The 18,934-nt window shown below is 40.3% G+C and overlaps 1 long non-coding RNA gene across 1 annotated transcript; it reads right to left on the minus strand.

The window, feature by feature from the left end:
• Positions 1–314: 314 nt before the first annotated feature.
• On the minus strand, positions 315–4,441 carry LOC102293873. Its single transcript, XR_318136.3, has 3 exons — positions 4,154–4,441; positions 1,733–1,825; positions 315–1,290 (listed from the first exon to the last, which is right to left on the minus strand). It is a non-coding gene; the product is annotated as an uncharacterized LOC102293873 (long non-coding RNA).
• Positions 4,442–18,934: the final 14,493 nt, after the last annotated feature.

An 18,934-nucleotide genomic window follows, 5' to 3' on the forward strand; every position in this document is an offset into this window, starting at 1 on the left:
TTTTAGGTCCCGTTGATGATTGGAAGTTTTTCCACAAATTCACAGAGAAACTTTCCCACCACCACAGTGAAGACAGGGCTGAGAACTGGATCCATCTGCGTCGCTCTGATTCTAAGCAAAGACATTGTAAGTCGGGGAATTCCTTCAATGTTTTTATCCTGAAAGTCGCCTGAAACAAAGAGCATCTCTGCCAACGTCCAATTACATTTTACTGTTTACATTATAACACTCAGCTTACTGAGAGAAAATGAGTCTTCATTTTTCCAAACAGTTCATTCAGTATAACTCCATAAGTTTACTGATCAGACTTTTTGCAAACAATCAGGTTAAAATTACAAGATAAAAAATCAATACATCCTCACAGTAACTGCACTTGTAGAGTTACTTTCTGGTGTGGATCTGTTGGTGCTTTTTCAGCTGATTTGGAGCTTTAAAAGTCTTCTCACACAGGTCACATTTGTAAGGTCTCTCCTCAGTGTGGCTAAACATGTGTTGTTGTAGCTGTGCATCTGTTGTAAACGGTTTCCCACACTGATCACAGCAGTAAAGATCATTTCCAGTGTGAATCCGTAGGTGACTATTTCGGTACTGTTTGTCTCTGAACCTTTTTCCACAAAAGTCGCAGCTGTACGCCTTAATTCCAGAGTGGGTAACTAGATGCTTCTGTAAGCTGCTATTTTGAGCAAACGTCTTGCCACACAAATCACAGCTGTGTGCTTTAACTCCACTGTGCATGATATGGTGTAATTTTAAGCATTTACGATGGGTAAAAGACTTTCCACACAAGTTGCAGCTGTAAGGTTTAACTCCACTGTGGATGAGTTGGTGTGTTTTAAAGCTTTGAGCGTGGGTAAAAGACTTTCCACACAAGTGACAGTTGTACGCTTTAAATCCAGTGTGGACGAGTCTGTGTGTTTTTAATTCTCCAGCCTGGGTAAAAGACTTTCCACACAAGTCACAGCTGTGAGCTTTAACTCCACTGTGGATGAGTTGGTGTGTTTTTAAGCCTCCAGACTGAGTAAAAGACTTTCCACACAACTCACAGCTATAAGGTTTAACTCCACTGTGGATGACTTGGTGTTTTTTTAAGGATCCAGCCTCGGTAAAAGACTTTCCACACAAGTCACAGCTATACGGTTTAACTCCACTGTGGATGAGTTGGTGTATTTTTAAGTGTCCAGAGTGGGTAAAAGACTTTCCACACTCATCACAGCTGTAGGTTTTCTCTCCCTTTCTTCTGTGAGGTTTGTCGGCCTCCTGAGAGCGCTGACTTCTCGCTCCATGTTGGTCCTGCAGTGACAGAGATACAAACAGAGGCAGTGAGTGAAATGCAGTCGTGGAACAAACTGAAACTCCCTCCATTGGTGGAATCAAACATGTCAAAAAAACACATTGTTGGTGTGTTTCCACGACCTTCTGGTGACAGTATCACATTACAATGATGTGCTACAATGAGAGTTGTAATGAAAATTACATTATTGAAAAAATATTGATCAGCGGAGAAAATCTTTTACTTGAGTTCAACTGATGATATTGTTGTTTCAATGTATGCTTATAAAATATAATCTTTGTATTTTCTTCTAACTTGTGTGGTTTTTGGTTGTGAATGTAGATTCTGTGTATATGGAGGAGCCCAGGATGGAAAAGACAAAGCTGCTGTTAACATGTTTTTAAAAACCAACCAGCTGAGCACACAGTTTCAATAACAGTGTAACTGTGATGTTTTTGTTACCTTTTGTGTTGAAGACATTCTTTCCTCTGTAGTGGCTGAGCTGAGTCCAAAATTGTTCCTCTGCTGCTCCAGCAGACTACTCCTGTTATTCAGCTGGGACACAAAAACATATACACACACACACACACACACACACAACACCCCACACACCACACACACACACACACACACACACTCAATATCCATATTATTTCTCTGGGATCTGCTGGAGCCACTCGCCTAGCTTGGGAGTCACCGCACCTAGTGCTCCGATTACCACGGGGACCACCATTACCTTCACCCTCCACATCCTCTCGAGCTCTTCTCTGAGCCCTTGGTATTTCTCCAGCTTCTCGTGTTCCTTCTTCCTGATATTGCTGTCATTCGGAACCGCTACATCGATCACTACGGCCGTCTTCTTCTGTTTGTCTACCACCACTATGTCCGGTTGGTTAGCCACCACCATTTTGTCCGTCTGTATCTGGAAGTCCCACAGGATCTTAGCTCGGTCATTCTCCACCACCCTTGGGGGCATCTCCCATTTTGACCTCGGGACTTCCAGGTTATACTCGGCACAGATGTTCCTGTACACTATGCCGGCCACTTGGTTATGGCGTTCCATGTATGCCTTGCCTGCTAGCATCTTGCACCCTGCTGTTATGTGCTGGATTGTCTCTGGGGCATCTTTACACAGCCTGCACCTGGGGTCTTGCCTGGTGTGATAGACCCCAGCCTCTATGGATCTTGTACTCAGAGCTTGTTCTTGTGCTGCTGTTGTGTGTGTGCGTGTTGTGTGTGTGTGTATATATTTATATATATATATATATATTATATATATATATATATATATGATATATAAAGCTATTTTTTGTGTTTCTTTTTAATGCTGTGTATTATGAGTCTAATTGACTATGTGCACGAGACAATGCTAACTTCCTGGTTTGAGACCGGATGTGGGGTTGTGCATTTCCGGTAGCTTTACTTTGCGGTCAATCGCTACTGCGAAGATATACTCCAAAATCATGTCCAAAACTCGAAAACGGAAAGATTGCGTTAAGTTACAAAGAGCAGAAGGTGGGAACACTCACCACTGTTGTGTCATAAAAAATCTAATGATCAATTTTGACGTTTAAAGAGTTTAGATCGATCAGTTGTTTACATCACTCAACACAAGCAGAACTGCATTACTGCAGCAGAAGACACATCGTCCACATTCAGAAGCACATCTCTGTATAGTGACTGGTCTTATGATTTAAACAGGCAAATGTTCAGCATTCAAACTACAGGTGAAGAATAGTCAAACCAGATGTTTCCCCCGTTATGTCGATATCAGCTAGTCAAGTACACACCTACACAGCATGTTAACAAACCGTGAAAAAAGCCACACAAAAAATGAATGATTGCTGGTAACGGTTTCTATACATTAGTATTTACGAAGGGTATGTTGTGACTTACCTTCAAAATTACAGCGGTCCCTCGCTATAACGCGGTTCACTTTTCACCTCGCTTTTTCACGGATTTTTTAGTGCAAGTTTGCACTTTTTTTTACGTCACATTGTGTCCTGCGTCCTGATTGCTGCAGACGATCTCCTCCGTGACGTCTCTCCTGTACAGTACAGAATCGCTGCATCGTGACTCTGAAGTCTGAAGTACTGTATGTCCACGATGTCCACCAAACTTTTTGCACCGTCAAAAATAAAATTGGCTACTTGATTTCATCTATCGCTGGTTATTTTTAGAACATAACACCCGCGATAAATGAGGGACAGTTGAGAAATATAACATTTGAATTCCTTTTCTCTTTTGCTCTGAGGCGCGGGGAAAAAACATCGACAAGTCGATGAACATCATTTACAGATAGTCAAAGGAACTTGCAAAGAAAAGTGTCTGGACTTCTTTAAGTTAGTTGAATAAGTTTCACCTCTCATCCGAGAAACTTCTTCAGTTCTAAGGTCAAATGGTGAGTCCCAGATATAAACCTAGTGGGAGTAACCCCCCACAGAGGGACAAAAGGACCGATGACCTGGATGACTGAGAACCTTCACAGACATCATTTACAGATATATTGGGTAAATGCCCAAGACATGTATAGAAATGTAAATCGCCGCTTGATTCATTCATCAACTTGTTTTGGACCTTAAACCAGGCGCGAATAGGACACCGGAAACAAAGCTCCCCACGGGAGTTTCCACACCGGAAGTAGCATATGCTAACGTGCACATAGTCAATTCTAAAGGCTGATTGCCCTCCCCCACGCTTGTACCTGTGGCTTCATGTCCTGAGGGTGGGGGTTGGTTGTTCTCATGCCCTGCACCCCATCCTTTGTTCATATTCCAAGACTATTTTTCTTTATGTATTCTTTCCCCCCAGCAACCGCCATATTATGATGTTGCAAGCAATCACAAACTCTACAGTCTGCATTAAAGTTAGCTCGATGCTTACCTTTACACGAGCCCACAAACCGAGAGAAACTCCGTGATGAAGCTGGAACTCTTTCCAAACACAGGAAACAGATCAGAGAGCAGAGACCCACGTGGTTCACGCTGATCTCAGCTAGGATCCAGGAGACAAGGGTGTGCAGATAGATGCAGATATCGATCCAAACGTTGGTAGTGGCATATGTTCCTGTAAGTTTACTACTTTACAACCGTTTCATAAAAAAGCAGCTCTCTCTGCTCGACTCCTCTCCTGCGCACACACACTTTCTCCGCCCCCTTTTCCTGGCTCTGTGGTGATATGTTACTGTGCGGTCACGTGACTCAGCTGCACAACGTGACCACGTGGGGTGTAATTTCGAAATCTCCTTTTCCTAAACTCTTTTCTTTGGCCTCGATGAAAACGTCATCGTGGGAAGGAGAATTGTTAAGGACTCAGGGAAAGAGAGGAGCAGTGCTGAGAATTGGAACAGCCTTAGGCTGTATCCCAATTCAGGTTCTGCAACCTTAACGGTCCTCAAGGGCCGCGTACTCAAAGACCGCTAAGGCCGGAAGTGCGATGCTTGTCTTTTACAGAGTATAAATACGTATAGATGTATCAAATATGAGTGGATCATATATAAGAGACAAATATTGTTCATTTGGAATGTCGTTTTTACCAAACTGATATTGTATCAGAATTGCAGATATGGTTTCATATATCAATTTCTTTCATTTGAGCTTTCTTAGTGTTTCCAAAATTAACTTCTTTTGTAATGTATTCATTTAATGTGTTACCTCAGTTAAATTTAAATTCTTCATTCATATTTAATCTTTTGCTGTTGTAAAATCTTCTCTTAAATCCTTTTCTCCCCAAACTGCAAATAATTTCACAACAGTTGCTCTTAAATCTGTCTTAAATCTCTTAAATCTGTTGCTCTTATCTGTCCACCAGCTTTGAAACAACATCTGTTCTGACTTTATGTCCTGAAAAAAGAAACTCAAGCTAAACTGGTTTTGGGCTGTACTTCCATGTAATACCAGTTTGTACCAGAAGATAGAGCAGTGAGGCTGTGTAACCTTTATTCAATTAGGCAAAGACCACATTCATATTCACATTGGCAGCAAAGAAATGTTACAAATTCAAAAATTCTACTAAACCTCTATTTTTGGCTCCTCCTTTCACTTTAGTGTGTTTACTGTGTTCTTGAAGTCCACATGTTGTTTTTTAATGAATTCATTTCATTTCCACATGTTCTGCAGCTGTTTTCTTGTTGATTTGAAGTTTGTATTATGAAATCGTGATTTGATTTGATCCTATATTTGATGAAGTCTGTGTAACGTTTTTCTTAATAAACAGTTTGGTGTGAAAAATAAAGAAATGGTCTCACAACAAGTAGTTTGAGCCCTGATTTCAGATTCAAAGTAGTTTAACTGTTTTCAGTGGTACATGTGGAGGTTTATCACTGGAGGAGACTTGGCTGTTCTCCACTCACACAGAACAGGGTTCCTGCAGCTCATTAAAAACTCTAAAATTATCTTTAAGGACAAAGATGTTTGATTTTTCTTAAAAACAAGATGTGGGCATGAAGTTTTCAGAGAGTGTGTTTAACATTCATTGTAATGAACATCTCACACAAAGCAGATGTTCCTGCATTGCAACAGCGGTTTGCAGATGTGTTCTACCCCCTGCCCGGCTGGAGCACCACCTTGAAACGCAGCCTGGCGTCTGTTCATGACCTAACATGTTGCCTGAGCACAAGAGACAAATTGTGCAAAAGGAATTGGCTGAAATGGTGAAAATGCTGTTATCACAGGATGAAATGAGGATTTGTTCCTCAGTGTTTGGTCTCCTATGCTTACCTTTTCTCCAGATGATTTGTCGCAGCTGTTGAGAGGGGCCAGTTGTCTTTAAGGTGCTTCCAGGTAATTAAGAAGTGAGCGCACGGTTTTATAGGGTTCTGTGATGATTATCACAAAGTAAACAAGATCTCATGGTTTTATGCTTATCCCATGCCCCAGGTTGACCTGGACTGGTTAAGCACTGCTTAGCTTTTATCATGCTGGATTTAACCAACGCCTACTGGCAGATTCCCTTGTCTGCAGAGTCCAAAGACAAAAAAGACCTTCTCCACTCTGTATGGTTCATGCCATTCATCACTCTTCTGTTTGGCTTGTTTGAAGCCGCGGCCATTTTCCAGCACGTGCTGGAGCGATAGCTGCGTCCTCACACTGCATATCCTAATTCCTACCTGGATGATGTTGTCATTCATAGTTATACCTCGGTGGATCATGTGCAGTGGTTGGTCATGGTCACGGAGTCCGTGAGGCAGGGAGGGCTGATGGCAAACCCAAAGAGGTGTATGGTTGGATGGAGGGAGGTACAGTATGATAAAACTGGCACAGAGCTTCCCCTATGCATTACCAAAGATTCACATCAAACTTATCCCATTCTTGGTTGTTTTAATGAACATTTTTTATTGTCACAGTTTGATACTGATGATTTCTTTTGAACACTCCTTTATTCTTAACCTAGTGACAGTATCAAGTTGTTATGTTTATTTTTCATGTTAGTGTTTTAATTTCCAGCCTTAAAGTGTCTCCATGTGATGTTCCTCTTTCACATTTTCTTCCGCCAAAATAACTGTTCCAATTCAGTGTCTGCATTCTTCAAGACCCAATTTGAAGGGTGATTACGTCACGCCAACATGATGAAGCCTGTCCCAATTCGAAATGCAGCCGAAAATGCGCCCTTCATTTCCCCAGATTTGAAGAATGGGTTGGGTGTATCACTTGTGGCCCAACATATCCCAGAATTCATAGCGCAGTGGCTGTGGCCAATTTTTTCTAACAAAAGCGGCGGATGGCAGAACTGTGGTGAAGAAACTTTTCAAAAAAAGCATAAAATATTATCTCACTTATTTATGTGCAAATGTTAAATATGGAAGAACATTACAATATTACTGTTGGCCAGTGATGGCCAAATAAAGCTTTCTATCTGGCTACCAAAAATATGAAGCGCAGCTTGAATTTTCAAATGAAAGTGTACTGCTTCATTATGACTGCCCACTCTACAAAGTGAAGTTCACAATTTTGTTTGACATTGGCCCACTGTTGTGTTGCTTTGAACAGCTTTGAAAATTGTTATGTTTATTTTTTAAATAATTTTTATCAATACTTTCCTTGTTTAAACATTTACCATGGTGTGGTCTTTCTTTGCTTGTGACTACTTGATGTTGGTAAACGCAATAGATGAAAAATACATTTTATATACATATAATAATGTACAACACACTATGAAGTATGCTTGTGCTGTGAGGTCTGGACAGGTGTGCTTAATAATATTATATTAGGTCAATTTTCTTGCACATAATTTCGACCTGGGGGTAGAATTGATCGTAAACTGAAAATGGAGAATTGTAGCGACTTCCACAGTCGCTAGAGGCCGGGGATGGAGCCTGCCTATTTGCCTGACGCGCTGTCAACTTTACGCAATAATGCGAGAGGTGGAATTGTTTGCTTGTTTATTAAAGTGCTTTGAGAGTTTACAGAGTAATGTCATCGGATCCCGATTCAGACTCTTACAACGTCACAGGCTCTAATATAACGAAGCGAAACATGTTGTGCAGCGGTCAACAAAAACTACGGCTACCCAGCCCTCCTCTCTGTCAAAATCAAAACCAGTGAATGACAGACTGACAACGCCCATTTATGTCACCGCTAGCACCCACGTGACTCCCATAACAACCAAACAAATAAAAAACCCAGTGATCATCAAAATTCAATACATTCAATTATGGCTCCTACACACCAGCCCCTAATTATTAGGATCCCTTCTAATAATTACCCATAATTAACCAAGTAGGAGACATAAAACATGCAGAGAAAAGTCAAGCATTTACTGTATTTCAATATTACCCGCAGGAATCCTATAGGTAATCTTAAAGTCTATCTTTAAAGAAAAAAAATGAGAGACATTTTATGTCCAAATACAATCAAAGTCTGATAATTGGACCCAGAAGTCTTTAACTGTGATCTGCCTCCAGCAGTAGACACAGTTTGGTAATAGGTCGATCCAGGCAACTAGTCTGAGTTTTAATCCGAACTTGACGAACGAATCCTCTTCGGTCAGGAAAAGTCTTTATCACACGTCCCATTGGCCAAGAGTTTCGAGGTGCCGAACTGTCCATGATGAGAACCAGATCTCCCACGATGAGGTTCCTTTTTACTCCAATCCATCGCTGACGTTCCTGTTGCTGTAGTAGGTATTCCTTCACCCATCTTTTCCAAAACAAGTCAGACATGTATTGGACTTGTTTCCATCTTCTGTGTGTGTACATATCAGTGGAATGGAATACTCCTGGTGGTAATATCGGTGAGGTCTTTAACAGAAGAAGATGATTAGGGGTCAAAGCTTCCAGGTCGTTAGGATCCATTGAGGCTTTGGTAATTGGGCGGCTGTTAATGATGGCTTCAACCTCACAAAGTACAGTATGAAGACCTTCTTCATCCAGGTTTTGTACTTTCATTATGGAATTAAGTACTTTGCGAACCAGTCTTATCAGTCGCTCCCAGGTTCCTCCGTGATGTGAACCTCCAGGTGGATTAAAGGTCCATTTAACTCCCTTTTGCAGAAAGACGTCATTGATTTTTACCTGGTTCCAATGTTCAATGGCAGTTCTAAGTTCACGTTCAGCACCTACAAAATTGGTTCCGTTGTCAGAACGCAGTTCTCGAACCTGACCTCTTCTTGCATTGAAACGTCTGAACGCATTAATGAAAGAGTCAGTATCCAGTGATGGAGCAACCTCAATGTGAACAGCACGGATAGCAAGGCAGGTGAATATAACACCGTATCTCTTCACCACGCTCCTCCTACTTTTTACACTGAAGGGTCCGAAGTAATCCACTCCCACCCGCGTGAATGGAGGTTCATCTGGAATGATTCTTTCATTGGGCAAATCCGCCATCTGTTGATTCACTGGTGGAGCATTAAGACGTCGACAGATGACACATTTAGATAACACTTTTCTTATTGCTGTACTAGCTCCAATCAACCAGTACTTTTCTCTTAGCTTAGACAGCATGTGGTTACGACCACCATGTCCAACTTCCTGATGTATGTGTCTAAGCAAGAGCTCGGAAATGTGTTGATCCTTTGCTAGTATTATGGGATGTTTCACCTCAACCGGCATCAATGATCTACTGAGTCTCCCACCCACTCTGAGAATTCCATCTTGCAGCTGTGGGCAGAGTCTTCTTAGAGGACTTGATTTTATAATGGGTTGTCCCTTCTCCAGACTCACAAGCTCCAAGGAAAATCTCCTCCTCTGACAGAACTTGATAATGACAACCTCAGCTTTGTCCAGATCTTCCACTGTAAGATTCTTAATCACAGATGTCCTCTTAAAGTTCCTCAGCTTTTCTTCCACAAATGATTTCTGTTGCTCTTTGGTGACCTCTGACTGTGGTAAACTTGAACACAATTCTCTCCTTTTCTTCACAAAGGACAGAAGCAAGTCCTTAAATTTTAACAGCCATGCCACTGACTTCTTAAGACGTGTCCAGGTGGAAAAATGTTTAAACAAGCGAGTAACAGAATTTTCTCCAGCTTGCTCAACACTCACTGTGGCAACTGTTTTTACCTCAGGATCATCAGATGCAAGCAGACTGATGTCATCTGGGTAGACAGGCCATTCACTTCTAGATTGTAGAAGATACTGAGGCCCAGACAACCATTTTGTATTCTTCATAAAAACATCGACTTTCACTCCTCTTGAGGCCATATCTGCTGGATTACTGGCAGTGTCCACATATCTCCATTGCGAGGAAGATGAAACTCTTAAGATTTGTGAAACTCTGTTGGCCACAAAAACCTTGAATCTTGAAGTCTCACTCCTGATGTATTTAAGAACAGAAGCACTGTCTGTCCAAAACACAGAATCCAGAAGTTCCATCTGCAGCTCTTTCCTCCAGAGTACATCCAATCGACTGGCCATGGTTGCTGCAATGAGCTCCATCCTCGGGATGGTAAAGGATTTAAGAGGAGCAACACGAGCTTTTCCCATAACAAACGCACAGTGTCGTTCTGAGCCAATGTTTTCAATCAGCAGATAGGTCACTGTTCCATATCCATCCTCACTGGCATCACAGAAATGGTGCAACTGAGCACTCGTGATTTCTCCAAATCCATCAGGTTTCAAACAACGACTCACTTCAAACTTGCTCAATAGCTGGAGCTGCTGGAGCCATGTTAACCATCTTTTGGAAAACAGCTCTTATGCTGTCCTCACTAAAGTTTGTTGCAGGCAACGTAATTTCAGCTATACAGCTAGCTTACCAATCTTTATTCCCAGCACTTCACCCTCCAAGAAACAGGCCGCTTGTTGTGTTTGGCAGGATTTAATGATGAAAATAAATTCTCTCTCTCTCTTTTTTTTGTAAAATGGATGAAGCATATTGTGACTTGTACGATTGACAGATATGTCGGCAATATCTTTGCCGGCTGGCGATGTTGAGCCGGGGGAATCTGCCGGGCGTTGTCTTTTCGACGACGGCGTCTCAGCTTTGGCCGGGGAAGCTGCACACGGGGTCTTCTTCATCACGAGATCCTGAAAGCACTGATCGATGTAATCTTGGAGAGTCTCTAAACTCTCCTCGTTGTTCTCCAGGGTGTTGGAGATTATTTAGACAAATAGTGTTAGTTATAAGACAATTGATAAGTGTATTTGGTAATGCTGAAGCTTAAATGAATTTGTTCAAATCTAAACTACCATTTGCTTTAATTTTCCGCCAAAATCTCCGGCGTCTGACGTCAGTTACAACATGAGTCGCTTACCTTGTCTGTCACTTCTGTCACTTACTCACCTGCTGCCCGTCCTCCTGTCTAATCTCTAAAGGAAGCTGTTCGCACAGGCGACTGTCCCAATTTTGGCAGTTCCAGAAATTCGTCACCACAAAGAGCGGCAACCTCCAGTCCTGATAAAGTGTTGCTGCTCACAACTCTTTCCTGGCCCATGGTTCTGAGGAGGATGTTTCCTTTCCTTCCCTCAAGGTGAAGTCTGCGCATCAGACTCTCAGTGCAGAAAACTGCTGTGCTCCCTTGGTCCAAAAAAGCATATGTTGTAATAATGTTGCTTCCTTTCTTTGACTTTACTTGGACAGGCACAATGGGCAGTTTACAGTCCTGGTCTCCAGCCCCTGTAAGACCACTCGACACCAGTGTGCTCACATGCGGCTGCATGTTCCTGTCTGTCTTTTCAGAAGGTGAACTTTCTTTGTGCAGGATGGTGGGATGTTTCCGGCTGCATTTGGAACAGGAAATCCTCTTACGGCAATCTTTACTGATGTGTCCTATACACAAGCAGCCAAAACAGATGCCATTTTCCTTTAAGAAGGTTATCTTCTTCTCATGAGCCATTTTTCCCAACTGTGCACAGACGTCCAACATGTGTCTTCCTCCACAACAAATACAGACGTTCCTTCCAACCTGATTATTTTTCATTTCCGCAGGCTTAGGTGTACTCTCCACAACTTGCATAGTGGTGGCAAAGCTTGTTCCTTTATTTCCAGGTCTGCCTTGATACTTGGCTTTACTCATTCCTTTTGTTGGTAAAGAAAGCGGAGAATCTTGAATATTACCGAATACAGGATCAGTTAATATTCTTATTTGCTTCTCCAAAAAGTCTGCAATATCCATAAATTTGGCTCTTCTTTTATGCCTTTCTTGCAGGTCACAAACATGGCTTCTCCATTTGTCCCTAAATTTATACGGCAATTTTTTAATAATGTTCACCATATTAGAAGGCATGTCCAAATCACTCAGATGCTGCACCTCCTCCATTGCATTACAGCATCCCCTGAGGAACAAACTGTAGTTCTGAAGAGCTTTTACTTCCTCTGTTTTAATTGATGGCCATGAAAGTGCCTTGTCCAGATATGCAGCTGCGACCTTCTGTTCATCGCCATAGTGCTCCTTTAACAGTGATTTTGCCTTGCGATAACCACGATCTGAGTTCATTTGTTGACAGCTTCTCACCAATTCCTTTGCATGGCCTCTTGTGTACTGTTCCAAAAAATATAAACGATCGCTGTTATTTTTCGTATTGCACTCAACTGCATTCTCAAATGCTTTAATAAATGAATAATATTGAAGTGGATCTCCATCAAAATGAGGTATTTCTCTCTTTGGTAAAGAAAAGCTTTGTTGTTGGATTAAGAGTGTTGTTATTTCATTTTGTTTAGTCATTATGCCAATATCATTTTGTGGTTCCAGTTCCACCATACCATTTGTATGACAGTCATTTTGTCCATTTGCATCAGATGGGTTTGAAGGAATAACTGAATATTGTCGAGGATGCTTACTTTGAGAAGATTCAGTCAGCACGGCTTGTTGCATGACACATTCCTGGGTTTTATCTTTTCTCCTGTTTTGAGTTTCAGGATTAGTCAATGAATTTTGTTTTGCAGAAATGTGAGGTATAAATTCCAATGCATCAACATTAAGGGTTTGTTTAGATCTTTCATGGGAAATGTATGAATTCATTCCATCTGAAACTTTTAAAGATCCTTTTTAGCTTGTTATACTTTGAGCTTTAAGGACATTTATTGTAGCCGTTTTTTCAGCAATTTCAGTGTCCAATTTTAGCCTTTCCTTTCTTTTATGAAGACATTCCTCCTCTTCTTCCAGTACATGTTTCTCATCCAATAATTTCTGCTTTATCAGTAAAGCTGCCAACTCTGCCTCAGCTTTCATACGAACAGATGAAGTTGAAGATCTTGATGAAGAAGTTTTGTGGCTTTCAACATTTGAAACACTATCACTTGGCTTGATATCATCCTCCACTTCTGTCTCAGTATTTGATGCAACATTGTTTTCCAATAAATTGATTTGCTTTGGACGAACAGCAGGATTTTGTTCTCTTTGATTTATCCAGTTTTGAATTTCATTTAAAAACACATTGGTGTATTTCATGATACTTGAAAACCATTCCTCTTGTTTTATTACTTCTTCCTCTGGCACCAAAGACGACACCTCAACATGTGAACTTGAAGCCTTTTCACACAGTGCCTTTAAATCCACCAAATACTGCTTAATTTGAGAAAGATTTTCATTGTGTTCATTTTTCTTTCTCTCTTTCCCCTCAAATGATTAGAGGAACAATCATCACCAGCTGTTTGACTCATGATTTTCCCGTTTGTTTGTTCGATTTTTTATTTATTTATTTTAATCTTCAGTGATCATCCATTAAAACATATATCCACTGGAAGCCACAATAGACTTTGACCATAAAATCCTTTCAACGTAACGGCACTTTAATTGTCCATTTGAACGTCATCCAAGCAGCATAATTAATAAGACGCAGCGCAGACATCATTCCAAGAGCGCAGCCATAAACGTTGCACATTTAACCAACATTCATTCCATTCAGTGACTCCTCTTGAACATCTCAGCGCTAATGCAATGTGGCTTCCTTTTCCACAACCAGACATGCACAGGTATTCTTACCTGCGCTCCTCAGAATTGCGTCAGGTGTGTCGGTGCTGCTGGGCTCACTCATTCAGATGCGCTGCACTTACTTGGCGTCTTTCAGGTTCCTTGATCTGATTTCTTTGATCCTGCTTGCGGCTTGCTTCTCCAGAATGCCGTTTTTTGTTGACTAAAGATGTAGCGACTTCCACAGTCGCTAGAGGCCGGGGATGAAGCCTGCCTATTTGCCTGACGCGCTGTCAACTTTACGCAATAATGCGAGAGGTGGAATTGTTTGCTTGTTTATTAAAGTGCTTTGGAGTTTACAGAGTAATGTCATCGGATCCCGATTCAGACTCTTACAACGTCACAGGCTCTAATATAACGAAGCGAAACATGTGTGCAGCGGTCAACAAAAACTACGGCTACCCAGCCCTCCTCTCTGTCAAAATCAAAACCAGTGAATGACAGACTGACAACGCCCATTTATGTCACCGCTAGCACCCACGTGACTCCCATAACAACCAAACAAATAAAAACCCAGTGATCATCAAAATTCAATACATTCAATTATGGCTCCTACAACTTCAGATCAGTTAAATGTTTAATTTATTAAATCAGGATTAGTTAACAATATTTGTAGGAGTGAATTCACCAAAAATCAATGATATCCTGCCTTCACCTGGTCTGGATCCTAACTGTGAACTCCCTGTAGGTGAAGGAGAACTCACACACTGTCACTGCCAGCGCTTGGTGGTTTACGCCAAGAAAACAAAACCAAAAACTGAATAAAGCATTGTGGGGAGAAAAAAAAAAGGAAAATAGCATAGCTTGTTCACATTTGAATTTTCTATTTTATTTACTCTTTCTCTTTAACATAATCTGCCCAAGTTATCAGTTTCATTAGCAAGCTAACTTCACTTAGTGACATTTATGAAGTGTCCAATAATGACCAACGTACTGCGTGTGGAATGTCATTGGTCAAAAATATATTTGGCACAATTCAAATATTAGAAACTAAGTGAATATTTACCTGATGTATACAAAGATGAGATCTCCTTGCTGTAGTAATGTCAACTAACCCAGGATTGTCTCCCAGTCAAACATAAATTCGTGATTTTAAATATCACCATGATCAACTAAATAAAAGACTTTTCGAAACTGGACAGATGGGATGTGACATTTTGAGAGTGGTGTGATGGTACAATCCAATTGATGAATTTATTAATAGGTTTAATTTCCCAGTCGAGCATGAATCCATGACTTTTCAACCTCATTGTTGCCACCTGGTGAGCATAAATAGATCATCATCAATAACAGGACAGCTCTGAATCAGTGTATTTCCAATGACATTACTAAAACGCGTTTAGGTTTCATCAGTATTTCGACATGGATTCAACATTTACTTTGCTCTGAGATTGCAGTCTTGAACATAAAGATGACTCGGATTAAAAAAAGAAACATTATTTCAAAGTCATCTTGCTGTCTGGGATTAAACCAAACTGACAGGTGGAGCAAATTCATCGCTGTGAAGGCTTTTCTGTAAATCACGTGACTCCTCCCTACTGTGCTGGTTGTTCCCTACAGACAGTGAAACACTGACCAAACTGTCTCTGGTAAACAGACAAGTTTTAATCTACATCACCTGTCCTGTATCAACGAACGGAGTTTGAGGAGGAAACTAAGAAACTGAAGCAGAAAAGAAAGACATGGAGTTAAAATCAGTGATATCGCTGCTTCTCTTCTTCTGTTTGCTGGGACATCTGGACTGTACAGGTAAGCCGTGTGTACCTATGTGAATCAATCTGTCACCGAAGGACAGGTAACAGGGAGAGATTGCTGTAGTTTTAGAAGTTACTGTACTGGATCACTGTGTAAGAGGCTTTGTTTCCTCGGGAGAGCAAAAAAGTTTCCGCTCTGCTTCATTTTACGGTCGTTGCTTTCAGAGTCAGTGTGGAGGAAATGTAGGTACACAGGTGGAGCAGGTGAGGAGCTGCTGTAACAATAAACTTTAACAAACTTCTAAACAATAACAGAGTGGATTAGATTAATAATAACGATGTTTTTCTTTTTCCTGTTAAAACACGGGGTGAGACTAGAAGGGTGTAATTCAGTAAACACACTTAAGGGAGGATATTTCCGTGTGCGTAATGGTGGAGTCGCTGTGGACGACACAGAGATGAAGGGTAATGTTTGATTAGACCTGTCTGTAAACCGGGTCTTATCGATACTGAGACTTTTACCAATGATGTGATCGTCTGAGAGAGAAATATATTCCAAGCTAAATATTCGATTACTTCAAGAACCTCGTTTTCTCTTTCGTTTAGTTTCATTTTAACTCTGACGTCATTCATGTAAATTCGGTGACGCTCGAAAGAAACTTGAGCTTACCTGTGGGAGGGGCGCGCATAGAGCAGGTGAGGAGCTTCGGTTCCTGATAGAAACGTCACATTTAACAAACCTCTGTGTTTAGCTGTAGAACATACTTTATTTTATTTTTCTTTCCCTCAGTATACCGTGTTAGAAAAAAAAGGTCAGTCAGTGCATACACTCGGAGTGGGGAGTTGGCATTGTTGTAATTAAACGAGACTGGAGATTAATTTGTGATAACAGGACCTAACTGTAAATTCCTTAACATCAAAAATAAAACACAATCAAGTGTATGCATGAAATTCTCAATAGATCTGCGTATTATTTTTCAAGTTTTACATTTTACAGTTATTTCAAATGATTTACTGAAATTGTGATTTTTTTTTTTAAAAAATAGACAATGTAGTTGAGAAATATGGAAACATCTAAATATTTGAATATTTCAATAAATGGACTTATTGGAGTTTAGACAGTTGAAACATACATAGTGTATGTTGAGAAAGATATTTTAGTAAGATTTAAAATCTCAAATAAATCAGATGGAAACTTTTCCTGGAATTTTAAGCAAGAAAACGTGTTTTTGTTAACACAATTGTGTCAGTTGGGAAGAAGTACATTTGCAGAAATATTAAGAAACCAAAAACTTAAATCACCGAAACTTTTAATCTTTGCATCTTACTCTGGGTGCTGTTGGTATTGTAACCTGTAAGACTGAACCACAGTTTATCTTGCTAACATCATTTTCTGTCCTCAATCATCACACACCGGAACTGCATTAGCAAATGTTGTTGTAATGATTTTATACTTCAGAGGACCCGAATTCTTCACAGCCATGAACCATAATACATTTCTTAACATTTGTTTTATTTTTGACACTGGCAGAGTTCAGTTTAGATGAGGACTGTTTAAAACACAGTTTAAATGAGACCTCACAGCACTACTGTCAGGGTTCTAGTTGTATCCTCTGAAACACTTTGTAGGACTTCCTTATTAAAATGCACAATTTTACTCTAGACTATGTTGATGTATATTCTAATACATCTAAACATGAGACAAATGTGTGCATTTATGATAGTTTTATACAATAATAATAATTATATTGTTGTACGGCTGAGGATCATGTCCTTGTCTGTACTTATAGACATTACATTGGTCTGTTAAACAAAGACCAGTCAACAAATCTCCATATTAAACGTCCTGGACATGACTGTAAAGCACAAACAAATTTGTATTACTTTTCTATTCATAGAGTATATGAAAATATTTCAACCAGTTGCCGACAAGCAAAGACAAAAAGTTCTTTAAACTCAGGTTTCAGGTCTTTAAAGCAGAATTGAGTTCACAATTTAAAATAAAGGATGTGAATAAACCAGCAGTGAAGGATTTTTATTCACATATTACCTCACACACAGTTTTTTTCTCTCAGCATCATCTTTTGTTTGATACAAACATTGTAAAGTTCAGCTTAATTCAGTTTGATTTATATAGCATCAAGTCACAACAACAGTAACCTCAAGGTGCTTAAAGTGAACATGTTATTTAAATTTTTTTGATTAAAGTTTAATATTTTCAAGAATTAAGTTTAATATTAGAGCAGCAGGGTGGTGCAGTGATTAGCACTGTTGCCTCACAGCAAGTTCAGGCCGGGGTTTTTCCATGTTTGTATGTTCTTGTGTTTCCGTGGGCTCTCTCCAGCTTTCTGCCACAGTCCAAAGACACGCAGTTAGTGGGGTTAGGTTAGTTGATGATTCTAAATTGCCCGTAGGTGTAAATTATTGTCTGTCTCTCTGTGTTAGCTCTGTGACAGACTGGCAACCTGTCCAGGTCGCCTCTGTCACCTTAAGGCTGGTATAACCACCCCCAGCCTGTGACCCAGAATTGGATAAATGAAAGAGGACAGATGGATGAAAGTAATTATTAGACAATGTATTGTTTTCTATTAACTGTATTTCTACCAATGAGCCTTTACTTCCTGTTTGTCTATTTTCTATTTACTTTTTAAAAATGTTTCAGACCAAAAAGAGTTAACAGTCAAAGGAGGAGCAGATGCCACTCTGGAGTGTTCTGGTTCCACAGATGCTACTTCAATAATGATGAGGTGGGAAAAGTCTGACCTGCAGTCAGAGGATATTGTCATCCTCTTCAGAGATGGTCGGTTTCAAGATAAGTACCAGCATAAACAATTTAAAGGTAGAGTGGAGATGAAAGATCCAAAATGGAAGGAGACTGGAGACTTTTCTGTGATTCTCAAACATGTCACCACGAAAGACGCTGGAACACATGAATGTGAAGCTGGATATGATGGACAGAAACCACAGTCTCTAAACAGAGTCACTTTGAAGGTTGAAAACTCAGGTGAGTTTAATTTCAGCTTCTTCCTGGTTATGGATGTGACAGCACAACACAGGTATTATATTATACTGTATTGTATAATAGTCTGTACACTGTGTTTGCTAAACCGATTAAATTAAAATGAATTCAAAACTTGTTAAATTAATCAACAGCTCAAATTCTTGACCCAAAGGCATAATTTTAGTGACTTTTAGACACTTGAATATAGATTTATATGTTATATCTGTCAATCAAGCTGAAGTAGTCATAAATAACATGCTGTAGAGAGTTAAAGGCTAGAGGTGAAGCTGAGTGTTGTTGATCCTCCAGGTGAGTGAGTAGAGTTGAGTGTGTGTGTGATCAGAGGTGAAGCTGCTTCCTGGTTGTTGATGTTTGTTTCTAAAGATGTTGTTGATGAGACTTTGTAGAAAGCAGCTGGTCTGAGTGATGTGATCAGAGTGCAGTAGATAATGTTCAAACTGCTGTCAGACATTATCTACTGCACTCTGATCACATCACTCAGACCAGCTGCTTTCTACAAAGTCTCATCAACAACATCTTTAGAAACAAACATCAACAACCAGGAAGCAGCTTCACCTCTGATCACACACACACTCAACTCTACTCACTCACCTTCTT

Source organism: Haplochromis burtoni, unplaced genomic scaffold (genome assembly GCF_018398535.1).
Source record: "Haplochromis burtoni strain Fernald_Lab_line unplaced genomic scaffold, NCSU_Asbu1 Contig_1862, whole genome shotgun sequence".
NCBI classification, from domain to species: Eukaryota; Metazoa; Chordata; class Actinopteri; order Cichliformes; family Cichlidae; genus Haplochromis; species Haplochromis burtoni.